The 24,702-nt window shown below is 43.7% G+C and overlaps 1 pseudogene; it reads left to right on the top strand.

Moving 5' to 3' along the window:
* On the top strand, positions 55-24,702 carry LOC102190255 (annotated as a pseudogene).

Here is a 24,702-nt window from a genome sequence, read left to right as displayed (position 1 = left end):
GCATGCAGTGGATAAAGTGATCATGCCCATCATACAGATGAGTAAACAGAGGCCATGCAATGGGCAGCTTGGTCCAAGGTCACCTGGCTAGTGAGTGGAGAAGTGAGATTCACACTCTGGGTCCCTGGCTCTTGAACTCAAACTCTTTACACAACTCCTTTCTGTCCCCAAGATAGAGTTTAAAATGAAGATGAAGTTCACATCTGGTAACAAACCAGTTTAAAGTGTATAATGAGGTGGCATTTAGTTCATTCACAATCCTGGCCATCACCAGCCCTATCTAGTTCCAAACATTTTCATCACCCAGAAGAAGACCCAGTACCCATTAGTAGTCAATTCCCATTTGCCCTTGCGCTCAGCCCTTGACAGCACCAAATGCTTACTATCTCCATGGATTTGCTATTTTGCACATTTCATATAAGTAGATCATAAAATGTGTGGTCTTTCATGTCTGGCTTCTTTCACTTAGTGTGGTGTTTTTGTGGTACATTGACACTGTAGACCATAGGGGTACACAGAGTGGACCCCCCACTTATTCATCTTCCTGCCTCTCCCACCTCCTTCCATCCACGAAGGCCCCATCAGCCCATGACCCCTGAGCTGTGTAGCTCTATACAGAGATCTTGAGTCCCTGTCAGTTCAGTTCAGTCACTCAGTCGTGTCTGACTCTTTGTGGCCCCATGGACTGCAGCATGCCAAGCTTCCCTGTCCATCATCAACTCCCGGAGCTTACTCAAACTCATATCCATTGAATCGGGGATGCCATCCAACCATCTCATCCTGTATTGTCCCCTTCTCCTCCTGCCTTCAGTCTTTCTTATCATCAGGGTCTTTTCCAGTGAGTTAGTTCTTTGCATCAGGTGGCCAGAGTATTGGAGCTTTAGCTTCAGCATCAGTCCTTCCAATGAATATTCAGGACTGATTTCCTTTAGGATTGACTGGTTTGACCTCCTTGCCTATATTTCCCTCCTAATGCCCTGCCACCCAAATAATCTGAAGCCTGACATCTCTGGGGCAGGTGATGATCCCTGCCAGCTTAGTTGTGAACCGTTTATTGTCAGGTCACTAAAGAGCCTTGAAAAAGTGAGAATTCTCTTTCACACCTCCACGCCTGTTCCTTGAGGGAAAACCTGTTGTCTTGGTCATCACTCTACTCTCAGGACCTAGAGAAGTGTGTAACAGATGACAAGCATCTAAAATATTTACTGAGTGGGCTTCCATGGTGATCCAGTAGCTAAGATTCTATGCTTCCACTCTAGGGGACTGGGTTACCCCCCTGGCTGGGGAAAATCCCACATGCCATGATGTGTGGCAAAATAACATAAGGTAAAATAAAATAAAATTTTCCATGGGGAAAAAATGAATGAGTCAAGAAACCCATTGGGGCTTCCCTGGTCCCTCAGTGGTAAAAGAATCTGCCTCCCAATGCAGGAGACGTGGATCCCTGGTCCAAGGAGATCCCACAATCTCCTTGGTGGAGTGATAAGCCTGTGCACCGCCACTACTGAGACTCTGTTCTAGAGCCCAGGAGCTGCGACTACTGAACCCACGTATCACTGCTACTGATGCCTGCATGCTTCGAACCCAAGCTCCCCAACAAGAGAGGACACCACAGTGAGAAGACCCCTGCACTGCCACCTCTGCCCCTCAACCCTTGCCCCTGCTGGCTGCAACTAGAGAAAAGAAGTGCAGCAACGGATCCAGCACGGCCAAAAATAAGTAAATAAATAAAATCATATATGTAAAAAAATACAACCCTCCCAACCCAGACCACACGGAGTTAGGTCTCCCATCAGATCCCACCTCCTCCTCCACACCTCACTCTTCACAGATGCCCATCCTAAGCGGGCACAGGACACCCCACTTCTAGCCAGCTAACCTCTGTCCCTCATGATGCAATGCCACAAACCCATAAAACTGTCTGAGAGCTGTCCTTGTGGTGCCACCACCCTGTACCCAGCCTCCACACGTTCCTGGAGCTGACACCCCCTCCCACCACCTTGGGGGATGTGCTCCCCTTTCAAGGGCATCACCCACCAAGACACCTCCAGCCCGTCAGGGGCCCGTGGGTAGCTGGCTTAGGATCCGCTGAGATGATAAACTTCATGGCCTCTGCAGCCCCTGCAAACTTTGAGCTCTCTCTTGTCTCTAGAGAGTTAGCAGGAGCTCTGCCAAGGTAGGATCCTGGTACACCTTCCCCACCCATAGGGCAAAATAACAAACAGTGAAGCAGACTGCCTTTAAGAGAGACAGCAGGATCGAAGGTAGGCACGGACCGTGGCTCTCTCCACCATCCTGCTCCTCATTCTCTTCATTGGCCTCCTGCTCCTCTGGGGCCCCGCTGCCTCCCGGGTCCACCTTCCGCACCTCCCCCCGGACCCTGGCCTCTGCCCTTCCTGGGAAATGTCTTGCAAATGGACCACAAGGGCTTCCTCAAGTCATTGCAGGCGGTGAGATGGAAAGGGCAGGTGGGGGGGCGGGAGGAAAAGGAGGTGGGTGGATGGGAAACAGCTCAGAGGCAGCAAGGGAGCTGGGGGTCAAGTTCGGGTGTGACTTCCCAGACCCCCTTGGGGACTGTCTTCTTCCAGCCATGATCTGGCCCTAGATACACAATAGAGAAGCTACCAGAATTCTTATGAGAAGGAGTGAAGGCAAGGTTGGGTGGAGAGAGAAATTAAAAAAGAAAATTTCTTTTAATTATTTATTTTTGTTTGGAGGATAACTGGTTTACAATATTGTGTTGATTTTATTTTAAAAATTTATTGGAGTAGAGTTGATTTACAGTGTTCCATTAGTCAGGTGTACAGAAAAGTGATCCAGTTTTATATATATATATTTTTTTCAGATTTTTTTATCCATATAGGTTATTACAGAATACTGAGTCGAGTTCCCTGTATTATACAAGTAGGTCTTTGTTGATGATCTACTTTGTATATAATAGTGTATATGAATGTATTTTTTAGTGTGTATATATTAATCCCAAGCTTCTAATTTATCCCACCCCACCAGCCATGTTTCCTCTTCAGTAACCATACATTTGTTTTCTACATCTGTGACTCTGTTACTGTTTGTAAATAAGTTCGTTTGTATGATTTGTTAAAAAAAAAACTAGATTCTATATGAGTGCTATTATACATTTGTCTTTCTTTGTCTAACTTCACTTACTATGATAATCTCTAGGTTCAACCATGTTGTTGCAAATGGCATTATTTCTTTTTCGTTAATGGTTGGGTAATATTCCACTGTATATAAGTAACATATTTTCTTTACCAATCCTCCATCAATACGCATTTAGGTTACTTCCCTGTCTTGGCTATTGCAAATATTGCTGCAATCACATTGGGGCTCATGTATCTTGTTCTTTTTTTTTTTTAAAAAAAAAAAGACTTTTAATATAGTCCCCAGTACAGTTTAATAATACATGCCAAATGAGTGTTGAAAAGTAGTCATAATAAAGATAGATGACAATAATTATCAATACTTTGAATGGTCTGGTGGAAGAACTCGTCCTTAATGCCACTGCTGCTGCTGCTGCTAAGTCACTTCAGTCGTGTCCGACTCTGAGCGACCCCATAGATGGCAGCCCACCAGGCTCCCCCGTCCCTGGGATTCTCCAGGCAAGAACACTGGAGTGGGTTGCCTCTTGTGCAGTATTTTGTAATTAATTTTTATTGAAGTATAATTGATTTATAATGTTGTGTTAGTTTCTGCTGTACAGCAAAATGAATCACTTACGCATACACATATATCCACTCTTTTTAAGATTTTTTCCAAATAGATTAGGTTATTATGGAGTATTGAGTAGAGTTTCCTGTACTCTATAGTAGTTTCTTATTATTTATCTATTTTTTACACTACTGTGTATATGTTATATTTTATTGAGGTATAGTTGACTTACAATGTTTCAGGTGCACAGCAAAGTGATTCAATTATACAGATACACATATACTGCTTTTGAAATTATTTTTCATCATTGGTTATTACAAAATATTGACTATAGTTCCCTATGCTATACAGTAAACTTTTGTGGCTTCTTGCAATCTATTTTTTAATTAGAAATCTAGCATTCTATTCATACTAAGTCAAACAAGTAGAATCAAAATGCCATAATTTTTTAGCTTAGGCAAAAAGTCACAAGTTTTCAAAAACATATATATTATACATATTATACAGATATACATATACATACAAAAGCTTTTCTACTACACTTGATAAACTTTGAGAAAAAAGATTAAAAAGGAGATGGAGAAATTGAAGAACATAAATGAAATGAAATGGGAGCACTGGATATGAAATAGAAAAAGTGAAACAAATTAGATAAAGTAGATCATCATAGAGTCCAGTTGTTTTTAAACATGACTGCTCATTAGAAGCATTTATCTAGAGTAGTGTGTATATGTTAATCCTAGTCTCAATTTATCCCTCCCACCCATTATTCCTTGGTAAACATATGTTTGTTTTCTATATCTGTGACTCTATTTTTGTTTTTCAATTTTAATTAATTTTTTTGAAGTACAGTTGATTTGTACAATGTTGTATTAGTTTCTGCTGTACAGCAAATTGAATCAGCCATATATATACATATGTCCACCCTCTTTTAAACTGCAATGCCATATAGGTCATTACCAAGTATTCAGTAGAGTTCCCTGTGCTATACAGTGTGTTCTTAGAAGGTATCTATTTTGTATCTGTTGTTGTTCAGTTGCCAAATAGTGTCTGACTCTGCGACCCCATGGACTGCAGCATGCCAGGCCTCCCTGTCCCTCATTATCTCCTGGAGTTTGCCCAAGTTCATGCCCATTGAATCAGTGATGCATCCAACCATCTCATCTTTTGCCACCCTCTTCTCATTTTGCCATTGATCTTTCCCATCATCAGGGTCTCTTCCAATGAATTGGCTCTTTGCCTCAGGTGGCCAAAGTATTGGAACTTTAGCTTTAGCATCAGTCCTTCCAATGGATATTCAGGGTTGATTTCCCTTAGGATTGACTGGTTTCATCTCCTTGCATTCCAAGGGACTCAAGAGTCTTCTCCAGCACCACAATTCAAAAGCATCAATTCTTTGGGGCTCAGTTTTCTAATGGTCCAACTCTCATATCCATACATGACCACTGGAAAAATCATAGCTTTGACCATACAGCCCTTTTCTGGCAAAGTGATGTCTTTGTTTTCTAATACGCTGTCTAGGTCTGTCATAGCTTTTCTTCCAAGAAGAAAGCATCTTCAAATTTCATGGCTGCAGAGGCCATCCACAGTAATTTTGGAGGCCAAGGAGAGAAAATCTGTCACTGCTTCCATTTTTTCCCCATCTATTTGTGATGAAGTGATGGGACCAGATGCCATGATCTTAGATTTTTGAATATTGAGTTTTAAGCCTGCTTTTTACTCTCTTATTTCACTTCCATCAAGAGGCTCTTTAGTTCCTCTTTGCTTTCTGCCATTAGGGTGGTATCATCGACATATCTACGGTTATTTATATTGAAAGGTTGTTGCTGAGCCGTGAAAGATGCTGGGATTCTTGGCCTCTGGAGGAGAGGAATTCAATCGGGGCCAGGGACAAGGCTTGATCACTCAGAGCTTTTGTGTAATAAAGTTTTATTAAAGTATAAAAGAGATAGAGAAAACTTCTGACATAGACACCAGAAGGGAGCAGAAAAAGTGTCTCCATGCTAGTCTTTAACAGGAAGCTATACACCTACTGGGCTTCCCTTGTGGCTCAGCTGGTAAAGATTCCACCTGCAATGTAGGAGACCTGGGTTCGATCCGTTGGTGGGGAAGATCCCCTGGAGAAGGGAAAGGCTACCCACTCCAGTATTCTGCCCTAGAGAATTCCATGGACTGTAGTTTATGGGGTTGCAAAGAGTCAGACACGAAGGAGCGACTTTCACTTCACTTCACTTCACTTATATACCTACTTAGCTCAGTTCAGTTAGTTCAGTCACTCAGTCGTGTCCAACTCTTTGTGACCCCATGAATCGCAGAACATCAGGCCTCCCTATCCACCACCAACTCCCGGAGTTTGCTCAAACTCATGTCCATTAAGTCGGTGATGCCATCCAGCCATCTCATCCTCTGTTGTCCCCTTCTCCTCCTGCCTCCAATCCCTCCCAGCATCACGGTCTTTTCCAAGACCCTGGTGTCCATGAACTGGACATGGAACAACAAACTGGTTCCAAATAGGAAAAGGAGTACATCAAGGCTGTATATTGTCACCCTGCTTATTTAACTTATGTGCAGAGTACATCATGAGAAATGCTGGGTTGGAAGAAGCGCAAGCTGGAATCAAGATTGCTGGGAGAAATATAAATAACCTCAGATATGCAGATGACACCACTCTTATGGCAGAAAGGGTGGCCAAAGTATTGGAGGCCAAAGTATTGGAGTTTCAGCTTTAGCATCAGTCCTTCCAATGAACACCTAGGACTGATCTCCTTTAGAATGGACTGGTTGGATCTCCTTACAGTCCAAGGGACTCTCAAGAGTCTTCTCCAACACCACAGTTCAAAAGCATCAATTTTTCGGTGCTCAGCTTTCTTCACAGTCCAACTCTCACATCCATACATGACTTCTGGAAAAACCATAGCTTTGACTAAATGGACCTTTGTTGGCAAAGTAATGTCTCTGCTTTTTAATATGCTGTCTAGGTTGGTCATAACTTTCCTTCCAAGGAGTAAGCGTCTTTTAATTTCATGGCTGCAGTCACCATCTGCAGTGATTTTGGAGCCCCCCAAAATAAAGTCTGACACTGTTTCCACTGTTTCCCCATCTATTTCCCATGAAATGATGGGACCAGATGCCATGATCTTCGTTTTCTGAATGTGGAGCTTTAAGCCAACTTTTTCACTCTCCTCTTTCACTTTCATCAAGAGGCTTTTTAGTTCCTCTTCACTCTATGCCATAAGGGTGGTGTCATCTGCATATCTGAGGTTATTGATATTTCTCCCGGCAATCTTGATTCCATCTTGTGCTTCTTCCAGCCCAGCGTTTCTCATGATGTACTCTGTATATATGTTAAATAAGCAGGGTGACAATATACAGCCTTGATGGACTCCTTTTCCTATTTGGAACCAGTCTGTTGTTTCATGTCCAGTTCTAACTGTTGCTTCCTGACCTGCATACAGATTTCTCAAGAGGCAGGTCAGGTGGTCTGGTATTCCCATCTCTTTTAGAATTTTCCAGTTTATTGTGATCCACACAGTCAGCAGAAGTAGATGCTTTTCTGGAATTCCCTTGCTTTTTCTATGATCCAGTGGCAATTTGATGTCTTGTTCCTCTGTCTTTTCTAAACCCAGCTTGTACATCTGGAAGTTCTCAATCTTTTTGACTTATGTTTTTTCTGGACATATGTCCAAGAATGGGATTGTTGGGTCATATGGTAACTATATTTTTTGTTTTCTAAAGAACATCCATACTGTTCCCCATACTGGTTACACCAATTTACATTCTCTCCAACAGTGTAGGAGGGTTCCCTTCGGAGAGAGACATTCAAATAGACGTAGACTTTGAGCTGTGATGCTGTGTAGGTTAGGAGGGAGAGATTCTATAGCTTGGATGTGGGGAGTCTCTGTAATTTTTAAAAGCAAAACTGAGAGGTCTCAGGGCAAAGCCAAGAGAGGGGGATGCTTGGGGTCAGGTGGTATGTGGGGCTTGGAGGAGACCACAGTGTTCCAGTCTCAGCTCTTCCCTGTTGGGGCTGAAGTCTGAAGGTTAGGTTAACTGGGAGGTATGAGGCAGGGGTGAAGTGGAGATCCTTCTCTTGAGTCAGGAGTGAGACCTGTACTCTGCCCCCACAGCTTCAGGAGAAATACGGGGATGTCTTTACCGTCTACCTTTACCGTCTACAGTGGTCTCAGCCCACTGTCATCCTATGGGGGTACGAGGTGATGAGGGAGGCTCTGGTGGATCATGTCAAGGTGATCTCTGGCCGAGGGCACATCACCATCATTGACCCTGTCTTCCAGGGAACAGGTGAGTGGGGAACGAGGGTGAGGATTAGGGAGAGGAGGAGGGACTATCCCATGTGACTTCAAAACCTTCCCTCCACGCCCCACCATCAGGTCTGGGTCTTGCCAGTGGGAAGTCATGGAAGGTTCTACGGCGATTCTCTGTGACCACCATGAAGGACTTTGGGATGGGGAAGCGGAATATTGAGGAACGAATCAAGGAGGAGGCTCAGTCTCTGGTGGAGGAGCTTCAGAAATCCCAGGGTGAGTGCAGGCTGGGTGGAGGTGGGGATGAGATGGGGTGAGAGAGAGGGAGAGGGCACGTGACTGATAATGAGAGATCCAGAGACAAAGACAGAGAGAGGCAGAAACAGGTTCAGATAAAGAGAGGAGACGGAGATAGAGACAGGAAAAGAGAAAGAGAATGAGGAAAAACAGAGAAACAGAGACTAGCAAAGAGAGAGGGAGAGGCAGAGAAAGTAGACAGAAGCACAGAGAGCATAGACAGAGAGAAAGACAGCAAAAGCAAGATGGAGGGATATGGAGGTGACACAATAAATCTAGGAGCAGAAACTGCAAGGAAAAGTGAAAGCAAAAAGTAAAGGGAGTAGGGAATTAAAGTCAGGGGAACACAGAATGTCAATGAGGCTAAGGAGAGGGGCTACAAAGATGTGGCAAGAGAACAGAGAAGAAGGAGTGAGTCTGAAAGAGTGAACGAAAAGACCAGAGAAAGTCAGCCCGAGACACAGACCAAGAAAATCAACAAGAGACCCCGAGGTGGAGACTTTCAGAAAGAAATCTTAGAAACCAATAAAAGCTGAGTCAACCAAGAGAAAGACAAACTAATCAAAGGAGCTAGGTTGACATGGCACCAGCCAGGTCAGAGCCAACCAGAAGGACTGTGCAGGGGACCCCTCCCCCATGACAGCCCTCTCTCCTCAGGGGCCTACCTGGATCCCCACTTCCTCTTTAACTCCATCAGTGCCAACATCATCTGCTCCGTTGTCCTTGGTGAGCACTTTAATTACCAGGGCCCTAGATTATTATGGCTGCTACATTTAATGAATGAAATCTTCATCATTCTCTACTCCTCTTATACCCAGGTGAGGAATCAAATGAATGGTGGGCCAGCAATCAGGGTGGGTGGACCCCAGGAAGAGATCAAATACTTTCTGTCCTGAACACTAAACACAGAAGGTACAACACTTGTCCCCTCCCAGGTGAGGCCATCCATCAGTTCAGAGGCCTTGGACAAGGACGGGCTTCAAGAGAAGAAACTTCAGCAGATGTGAGAGTGACTGGGTGCAGGGATCTATGCACTGTTTGCATGTGTGTGTGTTGGGGTGTGTGTGAGTGTGTGTGTGTGTGCACTCAGGTAGGAGGTACACCCGCCAAGTCCACAGGGTGAATTATGCCCTTTGGATGTTGCCGCGTGTGCAGCTCAGAGCATCAACATTCACAGCACCAGCCCAGTGAACACAATGGATTCTGCGCCTTGTCTGTTGCCCTGTAGGTGTTTGAAATCTTCCCGGGCATCTTGAAACACTTTCCTGGCATACACACCCACTTGTACAGCATGATTGAAGAAGTGAAAGATTTTATCACTGAGAACAGGGAGAGGCACCAGAAGATGCTAGCCTTCAGTGGCCCTAAGGACTTCACTGATTCCTTCCTACTCTGCATGGACAAGGCAAGGCCTGCCCCCGATGGGCATTGGGGATGGGAAAGACAGTGATGGAAATCGTACTGACATTGAACTAATATCTTTGGGTGTGATGTACGTGTTCTTTAAATGTTGAAATACTTCCCTAAGGATTAGCAAGAAAGCCAAAGATCCAACCTCTCAGCAGAGCCCCCCACCATTCCTTCCTATACCCCCTCAACACTTCCTTCCAGCAGACTCTAAAGAGATGGTAAGCAGTTAACATATGTCCAGTAAGCTTTTACTGAGACACAGCTCTCTCCTTCTCCCAGTTGGGACAGAGTCAAGTCTGTTCTGATTGGTCAAGCTCCATGTATATTCAGACTGATAGAAGCGAATGTCTGTTCTGATTGGTCTGACAAGTGCCATACCAGTTGTCAAATATGGACAAGGCAAGGGCTGCCCTGGACTCGGGGGGAGTGGGAGCCGGAAAGAGACTGATGGACACTCTACTGACATTGAGCTAGTATCTTTATGAGGGATGTATGTGTTCTTTAAATGTTGAAATACTTCCCTAAGGATTAGCAAGCAGTCCATGGTCCAATCCCTCCCCTCTATTCCTTCCTAATCCTCTCGAAGCCTTCCTTTTGGAATGCCTTTAAAGGGATTATGACAAAGTTAAGACATGGTCCAGTAAGCTTACTCTGGGATGGATCTCACTCCTTCCCCCAATTCTGACAGGCACAGATCCGAGTTTGTTCTGATTAGTCAGAGGCCTATGTCTGTTCTAACTGATGGAGGCCAACATCTGTTTTGGCAAGTGCTTCAGTTCAGTCGCTCAGTCGTGTCCAACTCTTTGCGACCCCATGAATCGCAGCACGCCAGGCTCCCTGTCCATCACCAACTCCCGGAATTAACTCAGATTCACGTCCATTGAGTCAGTGATGCCATCCAGCCATCTCATCCTCTGTCGTCCCCTTCTCCTCCTGCCCCCAATCCCTCCCCACATCAAAGTCTTTTCCAATGAGTCAACTCTTTGCATGAGGTGGCCAAAGTACTGGAATTTCAGCTTTAGCACCATTCCTTCCAAAGAAATCCTAGGGCTGATCTCCAGAATGGACTGGTTGGATCTCCTTGCAGTCCAAGGGACTCTCAAGAGTCTTCTCCAATACCACAGTTCAAAAGCATCAATTCTTTGGCGCTCAGCCTTCTTCACAGTTCAACTCTCACATCCATACATGACTACTGGAAAAACCATAGCCTTAACTAGATGGACCTTAGTCCGCAAAGTAATGTCTCTGCTTTTGAATATGCTATCTAGGTTGGCCATAACTTTTCTTCCAAGCAGTAAGCTATTAAATATCTTCAGGATCATCCCTGGAATGTCAGCTGTAAGGGCCAATCAGGAGTGCAATGACACCCAAGGACAGAGAGAATCAACAACAGAAAATCAACGAAATCAACAAATTAACCTCTAACTTTCATTGAGCTTATCATAAATGATCAAAATAACTCCATGAGGATGCAGTAAGACACTGAGACATTATATTCCTCACCCAAATACACACAGCTGGTAAATGTTAGGGCCAGAATTTGAAGTCCAGGCACTTTGATTCCAGAGCTCACCCTTTTGGTACCTTGTTGGCCTTGATTAGAGAAAAAGAGGTTCAAGAAAAAGAATAACTGGCACAGAGGAACATGGTGTTGGTAGGGAGATAAGAAGACTCAGAAATGGGGAATTTGTGCAGGGGGAAACGTTAAGAATCACCCATCCCCATCTCTAGGAGCGCTCAAATCCTGAGAGTGAGTTTCACCAGGAGAATCTCATTCACATGGCGCTCTCACTGTTCTTTACTGGTACAGAGACCTCCAGCTCCACACTCTGCTTTGGGTTTCTACTCCTTCTTAAGAACCCCGGTGTCTTAGGTGAGCTGGGCTTATGGGAGGTGGGGGCGGGGGAGGAATGAGGGTCTCTAAGGCCATGATGGGAGGCTGATATGCTAAAACAGATAACTTCTATCCTGAGCGATCTGGAAAAAAAAAAAAAATCACCCCTAGAGGGCTTCCCTGGGAGCTCAGCTGGTAATCCTCCTGCAATGGGGGAGACCTGGGTTGGATCCTTGTGTTGGGAAGATCCCTTGGAGGAGGGCATGGGAACCCACTTCAATATTCTTGCGTGGAGAATCCCCATGGACAGAGGAGTCAGGTGGGCTATAGTCCATGGGACTGCAAGGAATCGTATGTGACTGAGCAACTACACAGGCATTTGTAACTCTGGTGGCTCAGATGGTAAAACGTCTGCCTGCAATGCAGGAGACCCGGGTTCAATCCCTGGGTCGGGAAGATCCCCTGGAGAAGGAAATGGCAACCCACTCCAGTACTCTTGCCTGGAAAATTCCATGGACGGAGGAGCCTGGTAGGCTACAGTTCATGGGGTTGCAATGAGTCGGACACGACTGAGCGACTTCACTATCAGAGACAAAACTCTTTGAAGTTAACAGAGCACTTTAGGATTTACTTTACAAAGAATTTTTCATGCAGGCAAGCACCCTCTGGTGTAGAAGGTGTTTGTACTTATGCAGTGTTTTGCAATCTGCCCTGAGTGATGGTAAGGTGCCTTCTGGTTTTCAAAGAATGCTCCTGATGTAAAGCATTACGTTTTGCAGTGCATTTTGCTGTCTACTAAAGTACAGGATTCTTGCCAACTACTCTTTCAAGTGGACTAAGAATTTGACTTTTTAACATATATTGCTAATTTACATGGAGAAGGAAATGGCCAATTTACAACTAATTAAAAAGCCCCTCCATTGGTTCTCAGTTGATGTCTGCAGATCAGACTTGGAGATACTCTCACCTCAGCAGACGCCATTCTTTCACTGGAATGAATTTAAAGCCAGCCTGAGGGAATGACTTATCTAAAATCACATAGCAAGTGAGTGAGACAAAAGGAGATGACACCAGTCTCAGCTACAACTCATTTTTAGTTGGAAAAGCAAAAAGCACCATTAAGTGTTGAATGAATTTCTACCCACCCATCCTTACCCAGTTTACCCCCTGTCATAACTCATAACTAGAGTAAAAATAACAGATAAGACTTCTTCACAAACAAGTTTCTAACTTTCTTTTTTGATGCTCTCATTGAGAGGAACGATAACCCAACATCTTAGAAAAGAATTTATAAGACCCTTTCATCAGTCTGCAGGTCATTTTCAGGTCACTTGGTTGAGTCCACTGTTATGGGCATTTGTTGACATACCCTCCTCCCACTTGAACTGTTCTCAGAGAAAGTCCAGGCAGAAATCGACAGAGTGATTGGTGCACACCGTCTCCCAGCTCTGGAAGATCGGGCAAAAATGCCTTATACAGATGCCTTATACAGATCCACAAGATTCAGAGATTCAGTGACCTAGTCCCTCTTGGTGTCCCCCACTCTGTCATCAAGGACACTCACTTCCGAGGATATTACCTCCCTAAGGTGAGAGCAGCAGGGTCACAAATCTTGATTGTAGGTGCTGTCTGCCTCCAATCCTATGGTTCATATCTGGTTGTTGGACTATGATAAGAATTTTCATTCCAGATTTCTATGGAAGAGAAGAGATTTTACAAATATACTGAAGTCTTCTTTCTTTTGTTCAGTCATATTTATTACCTTTACAAGATATTAGGTTTGCTGGAGAAAAGAGAATATATTTTTGAAGCTCGTTATACAGTAGAGTTGGTTTTTGTAAAACTTTTAAAATCATTTCTTCTTAATGTTTATATGAATCCATGTGTTTATATATACCCATACACACAATGATTGGCTCATACTGTGAGAGTCAGTTTGCAACTGAGTGACCTTGTCTTTCCATGCATCTAGCACAATTTGGGAGAAGGCAATGGCGCCCCACTCCAGTACTCTTGCCTGGAAAATCCCATGGATGGAGGAGCCTGGTAGGCTGCAGTCCGTGGGGTCGGTAAAAGTCAGACACGACTGGGCGACTTCACTTTCACTTTTCACTTTCATGCATTGGAGAAAGAAATGGCAACCCACTCCAGTGTTCTTGCCTGGAGAATCCCAGGGATGGGGGAGCCTGGTGGGCTGCCGTCTATGGGGTGGCAGAGTTGGACACGACTGAAGTGACTTAGCAGCAGCAGCAGCAGCAGCACAATTTGCAATTTGTGTGTGTGTGTGTGTGTGTATGTGAGTGTCCTTTTCTTTTTTTAATATAACAGTTTGTTGTAAACATATTGTTCAGGTCAATGCCTATGGTTATAACTCATTTTTTGTGTGTGTGGTAGCTTACATTGCTGAGATAGGTGTACCTAGAGGTGATATTCACAGTTTTGAATCACCCAATGGACAGCAGTGGAAGTGAGAAATAGATTTAAAGGACTTCCTCAGCGATCAATGCAAATAAATAGAGGAAAACAATAGAATGTGAAAGACTAGAGATCTCCTCCAAAAATTTAGAGATACCAAGGGAACATTTCATGCAAAGATGGGCTCAATAAAGGACAGAATGACAGACACCTAACAGAAGCAGAAGATTTTAAGAAAGGTGGCAAGACTACACAGAAGAACTCTCCAAAAAAGAGCTTCACGACCCAGATAATCATGATGGTGTGATCACTCCCCTAGAGCCAGACATCCTGGAATGTGAAGTCAAGTGGGCCTTAGGAAGCATCACTACGAACAAAGCTAGTGGAGGTGATGGCATTCCAGTTGAGCTATTTCAAACCCTAAAAGATGATGCTGTGAAAGTGTTTCACTCAATATGCCGCAAGTTTGGAAAACTCAGCAGTGGCCACAGGACTGGAAAAGGTCAGTTTTCATTCCAATCCTAAAGAAAGGCAATGCCAAAGAATGCTCAAACTACTGCACAATTGCACTCATCTCACACGCTAGTAAAGTAATGCTCAAAATTCTCCAAGCCAGGCTTCAGCAATATGTGAACCATGAACTTCCAGATGTTCAAGCTGGTTTTAGAAAAGGCAGAGGAGCTAGAGATCAAATTGCCAACATTCTCTGGATCATTGAAAAAGCAAGAGAGTTCCAGAAAAACATCTATTTCTGCTTTATTGACTATGCCAAAGCCTTTGACTGTGTGGATCACAATAAACTGTGGAAAATTCTGAAAGAGATGGGAATTCCAGACCACCTGACCTGCCTCTTGAGAAATCTGTATGCAGGTCAGAATGCAGCAGTTCAAACTGGACATGGAGCAACAAACTGGTTCCAAATAGGAAAAGGAGTACATCAAGGCTGTATATTGTCACCCTGCTTATTTAACGTATATACAGAGTACATCATGAGAAACGCTGGGCTGGAGGAAGCAGAAGCTGGAATCAAGATTCCCGGGAGAAATATCAATAACCTCAGATATGCAGATGACATGACCCTTATGGCAGAAAGTGAAGAAGAACTAAAGAGTCTCTTGATGAAAGTGAAAGAGGAGAGTGAAAAAGTTGACTTAAAGCTTAACATTCAGAACACTAAGATCATGGCATTGGTCCTCATCAGTTCAATTCAGTTCAGTTCAGTCTCTCAGTCTTGTCCAATTCTTTGCGACCCCATGAATTGCAACACACCAGGCCTCCCTGTCCATCACCAACTCCCGGAGTTCACTCAGACTCGTGTCCATTGAGTCAGTGATGCCATCCAGCCATCTCATCCTCTGTCGTCCCCTTCTCCTCCTGCCCACAATCCCTCCCAGCATCAGAGTCTTTTCCAATGAGTCAACACTTCACATGAGGTGACCAAAGTACTGGAGTTTCAGCTTTAGCATCATTCCTTCCAAAGAAATCCTAGGCTGATCTCTCTGCAGTCCAAGGAACTCTCAAGAGTCTTCTCCAACACCACAGTTCGAAAGCATCAGTTCTTTGGCACTCAGCCTTCTTCACAGTCCAACTCTTACATCCATACATGACCACAGGAAAAACCATAGCCTTGACTAGACGGACCTGAGTCGGCAAAGTAATGTCTCTGCTTTTGAATATGCTATCTAGGTTGGTCATAACTTTTCTTCCAAGGAGTAAGTGTCTTTTAATTTCATGGCTGCAATCACCATCTGCAGTGATTTTGGAGCCCCCCCCGAAAAAGTCTGACACTGTTTCCACTGTTTCCCCATCTATTTCCCATGAAGTGATGGGACCGGATGCCATGATCTTCATTTTCTGAATGTTGAGCTTTAAGCCAACTTTTTCACTCTCCACTTTCACTTTCATCAAGAGGCTCTTTAGTTCTTCACTTTCTGCCATAAGGGTGGTGTCATCTGCATATCTGAGGTTATTGATATTTCTCCCAGAAATCTTGATTCCAGCTTGTGTTTCTTCCAGCCCAGCATTTCTCATGATGTACTCCGCATAGAAGTTAAATAAGCAGGGTGACAATATACAGCTTAAACGTACTCCTTTTCCTATTTGGAACCAGTCTGTTGTTCCACGTCCAGTTTTAACTGTTGCTTCTGACCTGCATACAGGTTTCTCAAGAGGTAGGTCAGGTGGTCTGGTATTCCCATCTCTTTTAGAATTTTCCACAGTTTATTGTGATCCACACAGTCAAAGGCTTTGGCATAGTCAATAAAGCAGAAATAGATGTTTTTCTGGAACTCTCTTGCTTTTTCCATGATCCAGGGGATGTTGGCAATTTGATCTCTGGTTCCTCTGCCTTTTTTAAAACCAGCTTGAACATCAGGAAGTTCACGGTTCACGTATTGCTGAAGCCTGGCTTGGAGAATTTTGAGCATTACTTTACTAGCATGTGAGTTGAGTGCAATTGTGCAGTAGTTTGAGCATTCTTCGGCATTGCCTTTCTTTGGGATTGGAATGAAAACTGACCACTGCTGAGTTTTCCAGATTTGCTGGCATATTGAGTGAAGCACTTTTACAGCATCATCTTTCAGGATTTGAAACAGCTCCACTGGAATTCCATCACCTCCACTAGCTTTGTTCATAGTGATGCTTTCTAAGGCCCACTTGACTTCACATTCCAGGATGTCTGGCTCTAGATGAATGATCACACCATCGTGATTATCTGGGCCGTGAAGATCTTTTTGCACAGTTCTTCTGTGTATTCTTGGCAAATAGATGGGGAAACAGTGGAAACAGTGGCTGACTTTATTTTTCTGGGCTCCAAAATCACTGCAGATGGTAATTGCAGCCATGAAATTAAAAGACGCTTACTTCTTGGAAGGAAAGTTATGACCAACCTAGACAGCATATTAAAAAGCAGAGACATTACTTTGCCAACAAAGGTCCATCTAGTCAAGGCGATGGTTTTTCCAGTGGTCATGTATGGATGTGAGAGTTGGACTGTGAAGAAATCTGAGCACCAAAGAACTGATGCTTTTGAACTGTGGTGTTGGAGAAGACTCTTGAGAGTCCCTTGGACAGCAAGGAGATACAACCAATCCATCTTAAAGGAGATCAGTCCTGGGTGTTCATTGGAAGGACTGATGCTAAAGCTGAAACTCCAATACTTTGACCACCTGATGTGAAGAGCTGACTCATTGGATAAGACCCTAATGCTGGGAAAGATTGAATGCAGGAGGACAAGGGGACGACAGAGGATGAGATGGTTGAATGGCATCACTGACTCAATGGGCACGTGTTTGGGTGGATTCTGGGAGTTGGTGATGGACAGCGAGGCCTCGCGTGCTGCAGTTCATGGGATTGCAGACAGTTGGACGCGACTGAGTGATTGAACTGAACTGAACTGAATGAACAGTACCCATCAGGTTATATTCTGGCCCCAGTCCTGGAGTCAGCTCTTTACAGGGCTCTGTTGAGTCAAATGTGAGCCTTTTAGTTGATGGATCATAAAGAAGACCAAGGCGTCTTGGGGATGAAGGATCAGGGTGATTGGTGGGGATGCCTAGAGGGATCAGACACTAGTAACCAAATGGGGGAGTCATTTCAACATTTCTGCCACTAACTATAGAGCCACACAGTGGGTGAAGCTCATTATCAGCTGCGGAGGCACCATAATGGATTCAGCCACTCTTTGTTGATGGCCATTTGAATCCACTTGTCTTTGATGTCCTCTTAGGACATTACTGTGTACACCATCCTGAGCTCTGCCCTCCAAGACCCACATCACTTTTAGAGCCAGATGCCTTCTACCCTGGCTTCTTCCTGGATGTGCAGGGCAACTTCAGAAAGTCAGAAGTCTTCATTCCATTCTCCATGGGTAAGTCATGCTCTTTCTCCCAAGAGGGAATGCCTGCTCACTCACGCTCTGTGTATGACTTTCTGATTCAGTTCAGCCCCAAACACTTGGTGAACATTTTGGGAAAACGTGAGGATTCTGGAGGAAAAAGAAAGCAAAAACATCTACAGAGAGATAGAGAGTGTGAGGCAAAGGGAAGGGATATGGTATGATAGAGGAGATAATGGAGACAAAATCAGTGATATAGGTAAAGAGACAGACGCAGACACACATTTCTTGCACGCACAGAACAGACAAAGAAATGATCCGTTTTTGAGCACCTGCTATGTGCCAGGAATGTTGAAAGATGTTTACAGTTTTTCTTTGAAAACTCAAATAGCTATTCTAATTTTTATATTGGAAACAAGGGGGAATTTTTATAATATAAGTGAAGACAAAAAAGAGTTTCATATTTAAAATATGAGCCAGGTTAGAGTGAGATCCTTTGGTACTCAGGGCACATAAATCTAAGGAATATTCACTCCCAGGGTTGTGCAGTTACCTTGATTTAATCACCTATCAAGTAATTCAACTTTTAGCTACTGACTTGAAATTCCTTCAACTGAAAAAATTTAATCTCCTTAGGTCTACCTCTGTTTGTTTTTTATATTGACTCACCTCTACAGTCATTGTCTAATCTATCTTTTCTAGCTATATAATATTATTTGACTTATTATACCTATACGTATGTTTTAGTATTTTATGGACACCATACTCTTCTTTGTTATTGTAACACATTTTATTGTTCTTCAGAGTATACTTTAGAATTATTTTGTCAACGTCTCAAAAAAATTCGATTTGGATTTTATTAGAATTCACCAAATTGGTAGTTTGATTCAGATAGCTTTGACAAATCTAAATATTTACTATATCCTAGACACAAGATAGTGTGTCCATTTAGTTCTTGTATTATTGGTGGCATCCTGAACTTTCTTTAAACTAGGCTTTGCCTATTTCTTTCCAAATTTATTCCTAAGGAACATGGGAGGAGATTGTGGCTATTGTTTGTAGGGCCTCTTTTTCAGCTCAGGCTGTGGGCTGCTATTTTTAAAATACCATAGACTGATGGCTTAGGCAAAATAAATTATTTTCTCACAGTTATGGAAATAATTATTGCCACAAATCACCACAAGTCTGCGATCAGGGATCCAGCATGGTCAGGTTCTGGTGAGGTCTCTCTGACTTGCACACGGCCACCATCTTGTGTGGCCTCACATGGCAGAGTGAGGGTTCTGGTATTCCTTCTTCTTCTTATAAGAATCCTCTTCCTTCTTGGAGGCTCCACCCTAATGAAGGCATTTAAACCTAACTACCTTTCAAGATCCCTTCTCAAAATATCACTTTGGGGGTTAGGGCTGCAATGTATAAATTTGGGGAGGACACATTTCAATATAGAGCATTCTTCTAATGTATTTTAAATTGTTTTAATATGTATATCAGAAATCCACTGAAGTTTTGGGGTGCATATATCTGTCTTAACTGAACAAATTCCTTATATTATTTTTATAATTAACAGTTTTTCATTTATCTCTTGTCTTTTCCTAATAAATAGTGTTAACGTCTGTAAAGATGATATTTTAACTTAAATGTTTCTTAGACTAAAGTCACATACCATGTTTTCCTAACACTTCTGGATCATGAGAAGAAATAAAAATGATAGTGAGCAATCTCCTCTAATTCCTAACTTTAGGGAGAATGTTTTTATTTTCTCCATTAAGCTTAATGCTGGCTATCACGTATTCTAAATATTTTGTGGCTATTCTACCATGTGTTTTTATCAATTGTAAATCAAATTAAGGAAATATCTTGTTTCTATTTTACAAGTTCTTCTTTTTAAAATTTTTACCAGGGTGTTATATTGAGTATTACCAATAGTTTTCTCAGCTCCTATCAAATGATCAAATTATTTAAGTGGTCAAAGGAAAAAATAATTTGATCATTTGATAGGAGCTGAGAACAAGAGAGACTTCAGGGGACAGGGGACTGGCTCAAGGCCCCATAGGAAGCCATGGTCTATGGAGGTCAGGGCAGGGCTAAGGTATGATAAACACTCTGAACATCTCACTGACTTAAAATCAAAAGGTTATTTTCCTGTGCATGCAACATGCTCATCCCAGGCCTTGAGAGTCTTATAGAATGGGAGCTAATGAAGGTTCTATCCTACATAGTAGACACAGAGAAAACAGCATGACAAGCAAAACTGAGCCCTTGCTTCACTGGACAAAGCAAATACCATCCAAGTTCAATGTGGCAGAGATGTTTATGCACTCAGAGATGAGCTATGAATACTAATGAACAGTAATTAACTTTGCCACACACACACACACAAGGCAACTCTTTGGGCTCCTTTCCTTCCCATGAGACTATGGGTCCACAGGATGCAGGCAAAACTTTAGCCCAGCCCAAGGACACATTGCTCTCACCCTTGGTTATTCCGGTGGACATAGCCTGTGCTGAAGTCAACTGAGATACTAAGGGCTCCACCTGCACGGATGCTTTTGTGGAAGTTGAACCCATCTTATAGGGAGATCTGAGGGGTGGTTTTGACAGTCAGAACTGTGGCTCTGATTCTCATGTCAATGTATGGCAAAACCACTACAACATTGTAGAGTAATTAGCCTTCAATTAAAATAAATCAATTTATTAAAAAAAAAGAAAGAAAGAAAAGAAAGATGGGGGCAAGAGTGGATGTGGTCCTGGTCAAAGTTTTTAAAGCATGATGTGGGCATAAGCAGTCAAAATCTCCACAGGTTGGGAGGCCATGGGTCTGGGCATGGATCTGGGAGGCTTATTTGGTTGATTGCTGATTGTGGGGGGGCTGGGAAGAGGGTCAAGGTGACCAGAAGAGTGCGGACACTCAGAAACTTAGAGCGAGGCTGTGCATCCACTGATCAGAAGTAGGTCACCATTTGAACAGCCGTTTCATCTCCCTCTACCTCTCTCCCATGGTCCTCATACCCAGGGCACGCTGCCACAGATTTCTCCATTGTTTTCCCATTTTCTCATAAATTGGCTTAGTTGAGATTATAGTTAACACATAAAGGCACACACACAGAGACAGAGAACTCCAGAAGGGAAAAAACTAGGTTCCAGGAGGAACAGAGGAGGGCGCCATATGAGATAGGCTGAGAAGAGGAAGGACTTAGAACATATAGATACCCCTCCAGCGTGGAGGCAAACACACACACACACACACACAGAGGTGTGTTAGTATTGAGGACAATAGGATCAGAAGTACCTCACATGTGCTGCTAAGTCACTTCAGTCGTGTCCGACTCGGTGTGACCCCATAGATGGCAGTCCACCAGGCTCCTCCATCCCTGGGATTCTCCAGGCAAGAACACTGGAGTGGGTTGCCATTTCCTTCTCCAATGCATGAAAGTGAAAAGTCAAAGTGAAGTCGTGTCCGACTCTTAACGACCCCATGGACTGCAGCCCACCAGGCTCCTCCATCCATGGGATTTTCCAGGCAAGAGTACTGGAATGGGTTGCCATTGCCTTCTCCAACCTCACATGTAGGAGTAAGCAAATACCTCAGAATTGTGGGGGTGGAGCAACCAAGTGCTCTGCAGGACTCCGCCCACTGACTCTCCCTCCCTTACACCCTCAGGAAAACGCTTCTCTCTGGGTGAGAGGTTGGCCCCCTCAGAGCTCTTCCTCTGCTTGACCTCCCTCTGCAGAACTTCTCCTTGGATTCTCCCAAGACCGCAGAAGACAATGAACTCATACTGTGGGCAAATGTGGCAGGGAGGCCACCCTCTGTGTTTGAGGTCTGCTTCCTGCCCCGCAGGGGAAGGGGACGGTAAGAAGCAGAACGAGTCCTTCCATCCAGCCCCTGCCTCTGTCCAAAATTAACATGTGCAGGTTCCTGACTCCTCTCTGCCCCCTCTGTTTGTGGAAGTCTCTTCTCTGGTCTCTCCTTCATCTCCTGCTATAGTCACCACTCCTCCCCAGATGGCCCACTCTGTTGGCTGACAATATTTCAGGGTCAAGAAATATCTTCAAAACTTAGTGTTACCACTACCCCTGGGCTTCCCAGGTGGCACAGGTGGTAAAGAACCCACCTGCCAATGCAGGAGACATAAGAGACTGAGTTTGATCCCTCGGTTGGGAAGATCCCCTGAAGGAAGTCATGGCAACCCATTGCAGTATTCTTGCCTGGAGAATCCCATGGACAGAGGAGGCTGGTGGGCTACAGTACTTAGGGTTGCAAAGAGCTAGACGTGCTGAAGCAACTCAGCATGCAAGCACTATCGCCCCTAGCACAGTTAGGGTAACTGAGGCACCAAAGGAGGGCAAGATTTAAATCTAAGCTTACTGGAGAAGGAAATGGCAACCCACTCCAGTACTCTTGCCTGGAGAATCCCATGGACAGAAGGGAATAAGTGACTATCTCTGGCTCTTTCATTTACCATAATGTTTTCAAGGTTCATCGACATTGTAGCAGATATTAGTATGTCATTTGTTTAATGGCTGACTAATATTCCATTGTGTGGAAATACATTCTGTGTCTTCTTTCATCAGTTAATTGACATGTTGATTGTTCCACCTTTCGTCTGCTGTGGAGAGGTATGTCCACACACAAGCGTTGTAACACTGCAGTGAAGGGTCCCAGGTTCCACATCTGTTTCATTTCCTTGCTGAAACACTTTCCACCTTTATTCTTTTTTTTTTTTTTAACTTTTTACTTTGTATTGGGATATCCCTGGTGACTCACAAGATGAAGAATCTGCCTGCAGTGTGGGAGACCCAGGTTCAGTCCTTGAGTTGGGAAGATCCCCTGGAGAAGGAAATGACCACTCACTCCAGTATCCTTGCTTGGAGAATTCCACAGGCAGAGGAGCCTGGAGGGCTACAGTCCACAGAGTCGCAAAGAGTCGGACATGACTGAGTGACTAACACTTTCAATTTCACATAGCCAATTAACAAACAAACAAGATTGTGATTGTTTCAGGTGAACAGTGAAGTGACTCAGCCATACGTGTACATGTATCCATTCTCCAAATTTCTGTGCCATCCAGGCTGCCACATAACTTTGAGCAGGGTTCCTTGTGCTATACAGCAGGTCTTTGTTGGTTATCCATTTTAAGTATAGCAGTGTGTACATGTAGGTCCCAAACTCCCTAAGTATCCCTTCCCTGCATCCTCCTCCTCAACCATGAATTCATTCTCTGTTCATCCAAGCAGAAGTCTGTGAGTCTCTTTTTGTTTTGTAAGTTCATTTATATCATTTCTTTTTAGATTCCACATATGAGGGGTGTCATCTGATATTTCTCCTTCTCTGACTAACTCCAATCAGTATGACAATCTCTAGATCCACCCATGTTGCTGCAAATGGCATTATTTCATTTTTTTAAAGCTAAGTAATATTCTATTATATATATACACCATGTATTTCTGGGGTTTTATCTTGTTCATTCATCTGAGGCATAATCCTCTGCCTTTTCATTTTGTTTAGTTTTCTGTGATTGTGGTTTTCATTATCATCAAGTCCCTAGTCTTGAATTTTACCGATGACTTCAATGACCCAGGAACCCTAGCTCTGCCCAGTGTAATGGCCTCCTCCTTCAATTGATCTTCAGCTGGGGGCACATGTGGGTTGATGCATGAGAGTCAGTTTATCCATTCAACAGTCCTCTTCTAAGCTTAGAGAGAGGCACAGATGTGGCAAGTAAAGGGAGAGACAGACAGATAAGGATATAATGAGAGAAAGACAGAGACAAGACAGAGTCAGAGAAAGGAGAAATACTGGCAGAAAGATTGAGAGAGATGTGAGGTAACACAAGTAGATGGAGGAGAAGGATGAAGAGGAAGAGGAGGAAGAAGAAGGAGAGAAACAGGGTAAGACAGAGAGAGAAAAAGAGAGATTGACATAAATAGCAAAGAAGAAACACTGAAGCAGAGAAAAGGGAACTCAATAGGGAGACTGAAAAATGAGAAAGCATTGCAGACAGAATCAGACTGGCATAGACAGAGAAGGTGAGTTAAATAAGATTGAGGAAGACAGAACAAGGAAGAGGAAAAGAGTATAGAAAGAAACAGTGCCTGACAGGAGGTATAGACAGGAAAAAGGATTGAGGCAGATGACCACGGGCAGAGAGAGCCCAAGGGTGGCTGGTTTCAGAGCCCAAGGGATGGGGAGGACTGGGTGGGAGGAAGCAGAAATGAGGCTCTTTTGGAAGAGCCTGGTTGCAGAACCAGTTACAGAGTAATCACATGGGAGCTCTTCCCTGAGTGTTGCTAAGTTCATGTGTCCTAACTTCTAAATGGGCCTAGATGTGGGTCAAGTGTTATTCTAAGAATTTTAACAAACATTAACTTCTTTTACTTCATAATAGCCCTACAAGATAGGTACTGTTCTTCCCATATTAGACATGAAAGACAGTAAAAATGTCAAGTCGGAAATATGCCCATACCTCCATGTGGAAGCACACACACTCACACACACATCCAAGGAGAAGTAGCTCCTTACATTCTGTGGAGCCACTGAACTCTTTGGAAATCAAACAAATGCTACAAACAGTGACATGAAAAGATGAGAAAGTTACATCCACCCAACAAAACACACCTACTTTCACAGGATCTGGACTTGGCTAGGAGTCAACCTTGAATGGCAGGTTAAAAGTCAATTTCACACAAATATACTGCAATGGACACAGGTGTCTGGGCTTTGGGAGGTGACAGGGCAAAGAATGTGCAAGCACCTGTTGTCCACATTGTGAACCTCTGAGCTCACAGGAAAGCCTATTTGTCTCAGCAAAGGCACCTCCCACACAAAATTACTCCTCTTCTTCACCACCATCCTCCAGAACTTCTCCATGGCCAGCCCCTAGACCTCTGAAGACATTGACCTCACTCCCCAGGACAGTGGGGTGGGCAAAGTTCCCTTGATGTTCCAGATCCACTTCCTGCCCCATCAAAGAGGCTGA

This window comes from Capra hircus, chromosome 18 (assembly GCF_001704415.2).
Source record: "Capra hircus breed San Clemente chromosome 18, ASM170441v1, whole genome shotgun sequence".
NCBI lineage: Eukaryota > Metazoa > Chordata > Mammalia > Artiodactyla > Bovidae > Capra > Capra hircus.
The sequence above is the reverse complement of the archived record's forward strand: the minus strand, read 5'-3'. Positions and strand labels throughout refer to the sequence as shown.